The 11949-nt window shown below is 42.8% G+C and overlaps 1 pseudogene; it reads left to right on the top strand.

Moving 5' to 3' along the window:
• The first annotated feature begins 4815 nt into the window (after positions 1–4815).
• Positions 4816–6736, top strand: LOC103346547 (la-related protein 4B pseudogene; annotated as a pseudogene).
• Positions 6737–11949: the final 5213 nt, after the last annotated feature.

Raw genomic sequence — 11949 nt, 5'->3', positions numbered from 1 at the left:
CTTCCTAGTACACAGAGTGTGACCTCAGGTACTGATTAGGATAGCTTATGACCTACTAACAAGAAGAGCATTGAGCCCTTGTGAGAACGTAGGCTTCACAAGAACATGCAACTGCTTTTTCAGACATGCTTGTTAGGGTTTGCAACCATGACTGGGAACTACAACCAAGACCATGCTGAGCAAAGAAAAAGTTTTAGGGCGAAGAACTGCCAGGAGTATCCTCAGAGGGAGAGGCGCTCTGGGCTCAGGTGTAGGGCTGGGGTTTCATAGGGAACTTGTACCAAGGGAGGTGGGAGATAGGTGGGAGATGGATTGGAGCAGCCAAACAAATGGATGTGGGATGTGGGCTGGAGCAGCTGGAGAAGATACCTGATACCAGGAGGCACAGTATGTCTGCCTGATTTATAACTAGGGGCAGTTGTGGGAACAGTGAGGCACAGAAAGTCTCTCAGGCCTGATTTGTGGGAAAGATGAGGCTCTCCATAAGCACAGCACCTCTGTGCTTTTGCTTTCTGATGCCAAGAAAGAGTGGGGGAGATGCCTCAGGCCAGTGTGGATTCAGGACTCTCACAATGTTTATCTACCATATCTTGCTAAATATGTTTCAGAGAATCCTTAGTTCTATGAACACATGCATGTGCTTTACAATAGGCTGTTGTAATCCTTATCAGTAAAGAAACCACACCTGGTTAGTCTGTGCACACTTTCTGGAGGAAGAGACCCCATGTCCTGTTTTTCCTTTCATTTGCACACCCCAACATATAACCTTGGTTATCCAGACTACTGTGACCAAATTAGATATTGGAACATCTAAGCATCAGCGTGTGAGCATGCAAACTAAAGATTTCAGGGATGGTCCGGTTTTGAAAAGATTTCTGTGTGTCAAAGTAGTTGTAAAAGATTGGCTGCAGAATAAAATTGACTATTAGGCTTAAAGCTCCCTGTCACTGGTTCACTCCCCAAATATCTACATTGGTCAAGATTGTGACAATACTTAAGGTGGTGTCAAGAACTCTATATAGGTTTCCCAAATGGGTGACAGGAACCCAGTTAGTTGAACTATCACCATTGCTTTCCAGGGTCTGCAGTAACAGGAAACTGGAGTATGGTTCTGGATGAAGATATCAAACTTATGCAGTGTAATGTAGGATTCAGGCATCTAACTACTAGACCTGCCTGCTTCTCTTACCCATATTTTTAAAATACATATAATATATGAAGAGTAATTTTATTTACTTTTAGCTGTGGATTTAAGATTTTTTAAAATAATTATTTATTTATTTGAAAGAGTTACACAGAGGAAAAAAAGAGAGAGAAAGAGAGAGAGAGAGAAAGAGCAAGAGATCTTCTTTCCACTGTTTCATGCCTCAAATGGCCACAATGCTCTGGCTGGAACCAGGAGTCAGGAGTTTCTTTCAGATCCCTCACATGGGTACAGGGGCCCAAGCACGTGGACCATCCTCCACTGCATTTCTGGGCATATTAGCAGGGAGATGAATTGGAATTGGAGCAGCTAGGTCTTGAACCAGCACCCATAAGGGACGATGGTGTCACAGGCAGTTTCTTTACCCACTATGCTACAATGCTGGCCCCCTAGCTGTAGATTTAAAATGCATGTAACAATAAAAAATAATGTTAAATGACAATTTTTCTAATGACTGTTGAGATGACATTAAGTTGGAAATACTCTGTTTCCCATTTAGCAGATAGACTGGATTAAGAGACAAGGAGATGGGACAGGCACTATGATATAGGAAGCTAATCCTCCTCCTGTGGTACTCATATGGGCACTGGTTGGTCTCCTGGTTGCTCCACTTCTAATCCAGCTCCATGATAATGGCCTGTAAAAGCAGTGGAAGATGGCTCAGGTGCATGGGCCCCTGCACTCACATGGGAAACCCAGAAGAGATCCTGGCTCCTGGCTTGGGATTGGCCCAGCTCTGGCCATTGTGGCCATTTGGGTAATGGACCAGATTGTGGAAGAGCCCCCCCTTCTCCCTGTCTAAAACTCTGCCTCTCAAATAAGTAAATAATAATAGTAACAGACAGAAGGAAAATGATAACTGATGATTGGAAACCCCAGAGAAGAGAGAAGTGAGTCCTCACCACAAAAGAAATCAGGCTAAGACCATCATATTGCAGCAATTCAGGAATCCGAGCCTGTCCGGAACTGCTTCTTATTTGTGACAGTGAACACGACGGAGATAGAGGTGAAAGAGCTGCACCTGCTGAACCCCAGGTTTTGTATTTCGACTGTTCAATCTGAATAGTGCTGGTCACTGTTTCATCATCCTCTCCACCTTAACACAAACAGACATAAATCCCATTTATTATTTGCTACATAAGCAACACCATATACTTTAGCTCTTCCAATGTTCAGTCATTTTGTGGAGTAACCTAAGATTCATATAAGAGAATAGTTCACTCATGGTCATAGTTGATATGTCAGAATCAATTCATGTTTAGCTGCCACATAATGAGTTAGAAGATGCATTTGAAACTGATAAGGAAATAGTTTTGTATTCTTAAGTTCAAAAATTTATAATCATGTATAATTTCCCACTTTACTCCGACATCTACAGGTTATTTCACAGCATAGCTGTGACACTCCCATATATTGAAATCACTGACTGTTCAGATTGTGTACATATCCCAGTAATTGTGTGGGAAAGACATGTGGAAGGCCAGCACAGGGAAATACTTGAGGGTAATCCCAACCATGGTTTAAATTTTCTATCCATAGAGCCACCCCCTTGGTACAGTTATGACCTTCTCTCCTAGACGTTGGTACAGATGGCCTTGGCTGAGCAAGGATGTCCATATTTTAGGAGTCACATTCAAGGATATGATTATGGATGTACCAATGAAGTTCAGGCCCTGCTTGAGACATCTGAGGGAAAGCTGTAGAGGATGTGATTCTGAAGAACATCTGCTTCATGAGTACTAAGACATATGGATTCTAATTCAACAAAGACTTTTTAGGAAAAAATGTAGCATTCACTTATCTAACATTTTAACCCTCAGGTATTCACCTGAGGTAGTGAAAATACATAATATAAAACATTTTCCCAAATCTGCCAGTAGGCAAGGAGATAAGACCAGAGAGTCCTGGATTATATAAAGCAAAAGGTCATAAATGAGATTAAAATAAAATCAGAGAGATGTTTTTCAGATGCAGAATAGGATTGCAAATTGGGAGACAGATTCAGTTTAAAGTGAACCACGGTTCTTCTGAGGTGGAGCAGGACTGAGGCTTTTATAATAAGGAAAGGAAGGGGATGTCCAGCTTTGCATTCTTTGAATATATACAGGGTAGGGTGAGTGCACTGGTTTGAATTGATGCAGGGACTAGCATGTGATTCAATAGGTCAAGCTGCTCTTCTGACATTGGCATCTCATACTGGAGTGCAGCTTTGAGTCCTGGCAACTCCTCTTCCAATCTAGATTCTTGCTAGTTTGTCTGAGATAGCAGTGGATAATGGCCCAAGCATTTCTGTCAACCATATGGAAGACCTGGATGAAGCTCCTGGCTCCTGTCTTTCATCTAATTCAGTCCTGATTGTGGTGGGCATTGTGTAGTAAGCCAACAGATGAGTGATTTCTGCTGCTTGTCTTTCTCAGTCTCTCTGATTCCCAAATAAAAACTAAATTAAAAATGAAGGAGTGGCCATTTGACATAGTGGTGTGACCACTGTTTGGAATGCCTGCATCCCATGTCAGAGAGCCTGGGAAAAGTCCCAGCTCTGCTTCTGATTCCAGCTTCATGTTGGTGTGCATTCTGAGAGACAGTGATGAGGGTTAAAGGAGTTGAGTCCGTGCCACCCTTGTAGAGACCCAGATTGTGTTTCAGGTTGCTGGTTTGGGCTTGGTCCTGCCCCAGTGGTGGCATAAAGTTGGGGAATGAACCAACAGATTTGAGATACACCCCATCTCTACTTTTCAAGTACAAAAATAAAATAATTATTTTAAAAGAGCAACAGGGTTTTCAAAACCTTTAAAATAGAAAGATCAAGCTATTTACAAATTATCACAAATATATTCACAAAAAATGTATTGTGAATAGTATTCTATTTTTTGTTCAGTCTCCACACATGTAGATGCTTAGAAGTGGACAAGTTTTACAACTTCGGCCTAATAGGAATTGGGTAAGATTTAGCCTTTATAGTATTTGATGCTGTCCCTGCTTTACTAACATGATATGGATATCGTCATCTTATAATTTGGTCATTTTAAGAGTAGTTAATTTTGAAATTATTTCAAACTTACAGAAATACCATGAGTGAGTCCCATTCATTGAGAATGCCCAGTTATTATACTTTTAGCACTTTTGCCTCTGACCCACCTCAAGCTGGGCCCCTCCAGTGTTCCTTTCTGAGAAAATGTGGGCACCATGGTTTGATGCTGGGCTCTGTTCAGTCTCCCATCCACTCTATGATGGGTGCTATCAACTTGGTACTTAGTGAATTTCTGCCAGATTGATTCACACTCAACCTTTTAAGGATTTATTTAGGTGTGTTCTCATGTGAAGGGAAGGAGTGTTGGGGATCCAGAGTCTCGAGGTTGAGACATTTTCGGTCCCAAAGAGGAAGAAGCCGCTTTTGCCGCTGCACCGGCCCATGCCGGCCCTTCCTCCCTACATCCAGCCTGGCCCCGCAGCGCCGCCTCTTCCTAGTCTCCCTCCTCAGCTCTCCCTGCATGTTGCGGGGTCACCAGGCACCTGGGCTGTGGCAAGGAGCCTGCCGGAGGCCGGTCGGGCGGGGCAGGTGGCACGGGCAACATCCTGAAGTTTACATTAAACTTCTCCGAGTGGAACCCATGACTTCTGATGAGGACGCTAAAGTTGTGGCTGAACTGCAGGCACAGCGAGGCCAAGAGGGCAAGGACAGCTCTCATCTGATGAATGGTCCTGTATCTCAAACCACTTCTCAAATTCCATCCCAGCTTTGAGTCAGGTACCAACAACTAAGGTTTCAGAGCTAAACCCTAATGCGAAAGTGTGGGGGACTCACGTTACATTTGGAAGCAAGTAGTGCAGCTGTCGGTTTGAGTGCTACATGGGAGGAGACAGCTGGCCATGGTGCAGACTGCAGCCTGCAGGGATTGGATGTCAGTGGTGATGGTGACAAAAGTCGTGAGAATGCAGCATTACCAGATTTACCTGAGTCAAATCAGACACGAACGCTTTGGCTCTGGATCATGCAGAATACGAATCTCTACCTGAAAATAGTGAAACAGGAGGGAATGAATCTCAACCAGAAAGCCAGGAAGACTCTCAAGAAGTACTTAAAAAATTGGAATTCTGTTTATCTAGGGAGACTCTTGCTAGTGCCGTGTATCTTACCTCACAGATGGACAGTGAGCAGTATGCTCTAATTACAATGGTAGCTACCCTTGACTATATCAAGAAACTCAGTACTAGTGTGGATTCGATTGTTGAAGTGCTAAGATCTTTACCTTTAGTCCAGGTGGGTGAGAAGGGAGAAAAAGTAAGGCCAAATCAAAATCGTTGCATAGTCATATTGTGAGAAATATCTGAATCTACCCCTGGGGAAGAAGTAGAAGCACTATTCAAAGGAAATAATTTACTGAAATTTATTAACTGTGAATTTGCCCATAATGATAATTGATTTATTACATTTGAAGCAGAAGCTGATGCACAACAGGCTTACAAGTACCTGTGAAAAGTCAAAACTTTTCAAGGAAAACCAATTATGGTGCAGCTAAAAGGAAGGCAATAGCTATTAACCCATTTTTGCCAAAGAATGGATTTAGGTCTCTCGACATGAACCTTTATACACAGCAGTGTTACACATCATTTATTTACCTCCAGTATACAGTCCCCAACAACAGTTTCCTCTGCACAGCCTGACTGCCCCCAGACATTGTCAACAATGCGTAGCTATTTCGATCCACCCTTGGTAACTCTATTTCCAAATACTGGATTTATACATGGGTTCACGTCTCCAACCTTCAAGCCTGCAGCCTCTCCTCTGACTTCACTCAGACAGTATCCTCCCAGAAGCAGGAAAAATTCCTTTGGCTATAGGAAGAAAATACAAGCAGCCAAACTCAGTCTCCAACACGACCAAAGCCTCCATCACAAACTTTGAACTGGGGCTGTCCAACTTCCCCCCATTACCTGGAGCTGCAGGTAATTTGATGACAGGACTTGTTTGAAAACAGGCCATCTAGCTCGGTAATAGGATTCTCAAAGCAAAGGAGCCTCCATGCAGATGCAAGTAGGAGCGCTATTCCTGTAGTGGTCCCCAGAGAGCCCTCACTGCTGGCTTCTTGTGCTGTATCAGCAACATATGAATGATCCCCCCCCCCGCCCATTTACCTGAGGATCCCAAGGTGGTAGAAAAGCAGAAGGAAACCCACAGTGTGGACAGACTCCCCCTGTCCTTACTACAACTGTGTGTAAATCGGTGCAGGTGCATGGAGCTGCCAAAGAATTGTGAAAGCCCAGTTACGTGGAGATTTGTCAGAGAACGTGTAAAGAGCCACCTTCTTCCCCACTGCAACCCCCAAAAGAGCAAAAGTCAAACCCCCGCAGTTGTAGGAAGGAGAAGAAGCTCGCTGCACCTGTGGAGAAACAGAGGGAGCCCCTGCCCTCAAGTCCACTCCCAGAGTCTCCAAAGACAAGGGAAGGCAGCCTGGGCATCGGCTCTCACCCCCAGCTGTTGGAAAGTGTCTTCACAGAGGACAGGACACTCCCCCCAAGTCTCCTCAGTGAAAATCCTGTCTGGGAGTGGTTGCATAGAGCTGTATTAGCCACAAGTGAAACACTTCCCACTCAGTATGAGAATGAGCCACTGGTTAGGCACTTGCAGTGTCTGTGAGCCCCACGGAATGCCTGCAAGTTATTTTTTCTTCTCTGAGTCAGATTCTCCCCCTCTTAAAAGAAAAACTGTTTTTCAGGATTTAATTAATATAAACCTTATTTTTGGTTGGTGCTTAACAGGAGATGATGTGTAAGTCTGATTTTTTTCAGGATAGAAAATGCATTTATCCCAACAGATTCATGTTTTTTATTAAGCCTCTGTGTGGTTCTGAATGCAAGCTATATAGAGTAAATTTTTCTAAATTAAGGGAACTATGCTGCTTTATTTTTTAAAATAACATTGATCTACAAGTGCATATCTCAGATGCTCCAGCAGATGGCAACCTTGGCCTCAAGCTGGAAGGGGGTTGGCAGTGTCAGGTCGCTGACACACTGGCATGGGAGCTGTGCTTTCATTTAAACTGTTAACAAGTGAGTCCAGCATTTAAAAATACATATAAATGTACATATAGGCCTTTTTGGATCCAGTGGGCAGAAAGAAACTGCAGAGCGCACCCTAGAGAAACCTGAAAGCTTTGAGCTTTGACATTCTGCCAGCAAGTACCCAGCTTCTCCCCTCAATTGCAAGTGGGTATTAACTAAAATCAATTCAAAACATGTGAATAGAACCTAAATGAAAATATACTTTTTTGGCCACTGACATGTTGCCAGTATGTTGTATCATGAAATGGTTTTGATCCCTGTGAGCTGGCTGCTTTGACTCTTGGCCTAGTGCACCTGTTCCATGCACATTTCTGTCCATGTTCCCCTGCCCCCAGGCACTCTCTCAGAAGAGTCCTCATCTTAACTCCATGGGGATGTCTTCCTGAACCTCTGCATCAGCACATGGATTTAAAAGTTATGTAATGGTGAGAGAATGGTGTTTGTGGTTTTATTCCCCTCTTTGGCTGGTGGAGGACAAAAATTGTTGCTCTTTTTACCTCCAAGATGAGGGTCTCATTGATTCACTTCTAGAAGTGTTGTACTTCTGAAGAACAATATAAATTATTTTGTTTTAAAATGCCTAAAAGTATTCTCTTTTATTTATTTGACAGATAGAGGTATACAGTGAGAGAGAGAGAGACAGAGAGAAACATCTTCCTTCCATTGGTTCACCCACCAAATGGCCACCATGACCAGAGCTATGCCGATCTGAAGTCAGGAGCCAGGTGCTTCCTCCTGGTCTCCCATGCAGGTGCAGGGGCCCAAGCATCTGGGCCATCCTTCACTGCCTTCCTGGGCCACAGCAGAGAGAAGGACTGGAAGAGGAGCAACCCTGACTAGAACCCAGTGCCCATATGGGGTGCCATTGCTGCAGGTGGAGGATTAACCAAGTGAGCCACGGCGCTGGCCCCCAACATTTTTCTTTAATTATTCTAAGCAACAGACATTAAAATATTTCCTGCTACAAGTAACCATACAGTTTATTCCATGAAATGTTATTTAACAAGATTGAGGTTTTTTTAAAAATTATTTCCATCCAATATTTAAAGGCTTGAATTGCATTTAAACTTGAAAATGACTTTGCCTTAACTTTTGTATAAGACAGCTTAGAGTTCATGGAGACACCCCAGGTTGGCATGAGTGGATCAGAATTACTCAGTTACTGTGTGGATATTTTGTTGCTAGTTTTACTGAGTAAGCATACCACAGTACAAGAACTAGCAGTAGTTTTTGTAATATACCTTAAGGATCTTAAACAGTTGATCTTTTTTCTGATTGTTTAAAAATCCTGTAAATGTAAATAGTTGATACTGTATTAAATATGTGCACTTTGGGAGTGTGCTTTGCTTGTACAGTTGTAAATAATCAGAACATATTAATAAAGGTTCCCTACAGAGAAAATCTGATAAAATTACTGATATATTATAAATGTTGATGTTGAGCTGGATGTAGATATACTTAATGCTGTGATTTGAATATTATTTTAATTTGTTGAGTTTTTTTCCCCCTCTCATACTGGTGTGTTGAACTGATTTTGTATCTTTGCTGCAAAAGGTAAATAGAAAGTTTTATTAAAAGCTGTGAGATGTTTTTATACTCTCTTTCAAAATATGGAAATGCATATTAGTCATATTTAATGTGAAAGAGTTCTGAAGTACAATGTAGTAAGCAGAAACTGGGAGGATCTTTAAGTCAAAATGGAAAATGATCTACTAATTCAAATCATATATGACTAAGTGTGATTTACCCTGCCAGAGAAAACCTGCCTGGTGTCTCTCACTGTTTCCTTCAGAGAAGTAGTCATTATTCAAAGATGTAGAAATACACATATTGCTAATAAGTTTCAAATGCCTGATTAAGGAATGAGAGAATTAATTTCTTGGTGGCTGTCAGATCGCTGGACCGAAAACCCAGAAATAATTGACCTCTTCAAACCAAACCAAGAGATGCTGTAAACACTCGAAGGGCAAGCTCTGAGACCTGGGGCCCTTTGTGTCACTTCTTAGGAGCAGGTGCCAGGGTGTGCTCAGCCATCCCCGACCCACACACCAGTGGGCTTGTAATAGTAAGTCCTTTCTCAACATGTGATATTTGCAGCATGATGTGTGTGTGTGATTAGAGCCAACTGTGGTTGGTTGGTTGCAAACTAAAAGGCTAGAGCTGAAGAGCAGCATGCAGGAGAGCAGTGGGCACGTGGAGTGGTGTCAGCACAGAAAAGGGGCTGTTCTGGTGGGTTCTGCTGCCATCTGGACAAGGTCGGTGCACTGTAATTACCGCCTAGCCAGTGACCATCTGTTGCATCCAGAGCCAAAACCTTGCTCAGATGTGATTTTTATAGTAAAGGTTATATGGCAAATAACTTTTTAAAAAAAGATTTATTTATTCAAAAGTCAAACTAACACAGAGAGAGGAGAGGCAGAGAGAGAGAGGTCTTCCATCTGATGGTTCACTCCCCAATTGGCTGTAATGGCTGGAGCTGTGCCAGTCAGAAGCCAAGAGCCAGGAGCTTCTTCTGTGTCTCACTTGTGGGTGCAGGGGTCCAAGGACTTGCGCCATCTTCTACTGCTTTCCCAGGCCATAGCAGAGAGCTGAATCACAAATGGAGCAGCCAGGTCTTGAAGTGGTGCACATAAGTGATGCTGGCACTTCAGGCCAGGGTGTTAACCCACTGCCTGATATTAAAATAGTGCACTCAGAGAATTTCATCATGACAGCCTCCATTTTGGACTACCCCTTCAGCACTGTAAGTTTCTACAGCACCAGCAGCAGTGTGGGCCATTAAGGATTCTTGCTGGGAGAGATAAGAGGGAACTTTCAGCATCAGTGATCCATGCAATAGCAAGACAGAATTTCTGCAAATAATTTAAATCCATAACCATCAGCTTGTTCAAAACCTTGTTTTCCATAACTGTGAAAGTGAAATTAAGGGAGAGATTTGAGACAGAATTCTTAAAGATACGTGAAAGAAGGTTACTGAGTGGTACATAAAAATTGGCAAACCCACAGCAGCAGGTTTTATATAAGGAATAGATCACCCATAAACAGCTCACTCACACCATCAGAGTGCCCAATCTTGGCTTCCTTCTCATCAGCTTCACCTCCACTATCAGCAATTTTATTCCTGCTTTAGAATTTAGTCTCTCTTTAGTTCAATTTGAAGGTATAATCAGAGGATAGATATCACTACTCCCAATCTAGGTAATACTAGCAAGCAAAAACACAGTGCCTTCAGTGGCAAACACCGTTCAGTATTATGCCAAACTTATTAATGAACATGATACAGGAATTTTTACAATGATGAAATAATAAAAATCATTAGAGCAATTTATCAGGCTTATAGTACACACAAAAATTAAGTGTTGTCAGTCTGTTAAATGTACAGCACAGTGTGCAAATTGTTGAATATTGTCAGGGAGAAGTGAAAAAATTAAGACAAATCATGCTGGGTAAAAGTATATGGGAACAAGATTTCAGCAGGCAGTGTTAAGCAGAGAAGCACCACATAGAAATATGGAATCATTGTATATTCAATGGATGCCCTAGTCTGGGTTCACAGCTGGGAGGTAGAAATACACTTGGAGATGCAGAGGTCCCTGTTCCTCTTCATGATGACTTTTACCCAATCAAGACAGTATTCTTAGTCATTCTCACATGGAAGCAAGTGTCTTTTTGCCTTTATCTCAGCTGTGGGCTCTTTCAATCATGCTTCTGCCAGTGCTGGACTTAAGTATCCTGCAAGTGAAGCAGATTTTCTTTCCCAGCAGAGCAGCTGGAGACAACAGTGGGGAATCAGATGTCAATGATTGGGAAAATGTAATTGACCCTACAGAGCCCTCTAGTGGTGAATAGTCACATTCCAATGATTCATGACCCATTATTATATCCCAATGAGGACCCCAGCAACACTCAGACCTCCCAGAGTTAATTAAACCAAAGATGCTCTCCAGTTAGCACACCTTCTCTGGCATGTTATTGAGAGAGGCGCTTGAGGACTTAATCTAGGAGAGCTTCCTTGTCAGATGCTTTGACCCCCAAGAGGAGAGTTCTTGCACACAGTAATCATAAGCCTCTCTCCCTGGTCCATGTCCTTGGATGCAATGTGCAAGAATCATGACACAGAAAAATTAACAGAAAGAAAAAGAATAAAAGAAAGAAAAAGAATGAAGAAAACAAAAAGAAATAAATTGGAAGAAGAAAAAAGAAAGGAGAAAAAAGAGAAAGAAAGGAAGGAAGAATGAAAGAAAGAAGAAAGAAAAAGGGAGAAAAAGACAGGCAGGAAGGCAGGCAGGCAGGTAGGAAGGCAGACAGGAAGGAAGGCATGGTGGCAGGCAGGAAGGCAGGCAGGCAGGCAGGCAGGTGCTGGGTCTTAGTCCACCCAAAGGAGGATGGACTGGGTCCAAAGAAAGGTAAGTGCGCCGCTCGCCCGTTCCCCAGCCTCCCGATCCCGGAGACAGTCAGACACAGCGGTGAGTCAAGTCAAGCAAGCAAGAACTCCATTTATTGGCAAAGCCTTTTAAAGCACAAGACCACATGATTACTGGGGCAGGGCATAAGGGCCAACCAATTACTTAAAAGGTCATTCTACAGGGCAACTTTTTACAGGACCAGCCATATGTCTGTACACATCACCAGTTGTCACCTCCCCTGATGCTGCACAGCCAATCAGCTTTGGTGGTAAACCA

Source organism: Oryctolagus cuniculus, chromosome 13, assembly GCF_051225735.1.
Source record: "Oryctolagus cuniculus isolate XC-2025 breed Fujian yellow rabbit chromosome 13, ASM5122573v1, whole genome shotgun sequence".
Classification (NCBI taxonomy): Eukaryota; Metazoa; Chordata; class Mammalia; order Lagomorpha; family Leporidae; genus Oryctolagus; species Oryctolagus cuniculus.
This window is presented reverse-complemented; position numbering and strand designations above follow the sequence as displayed.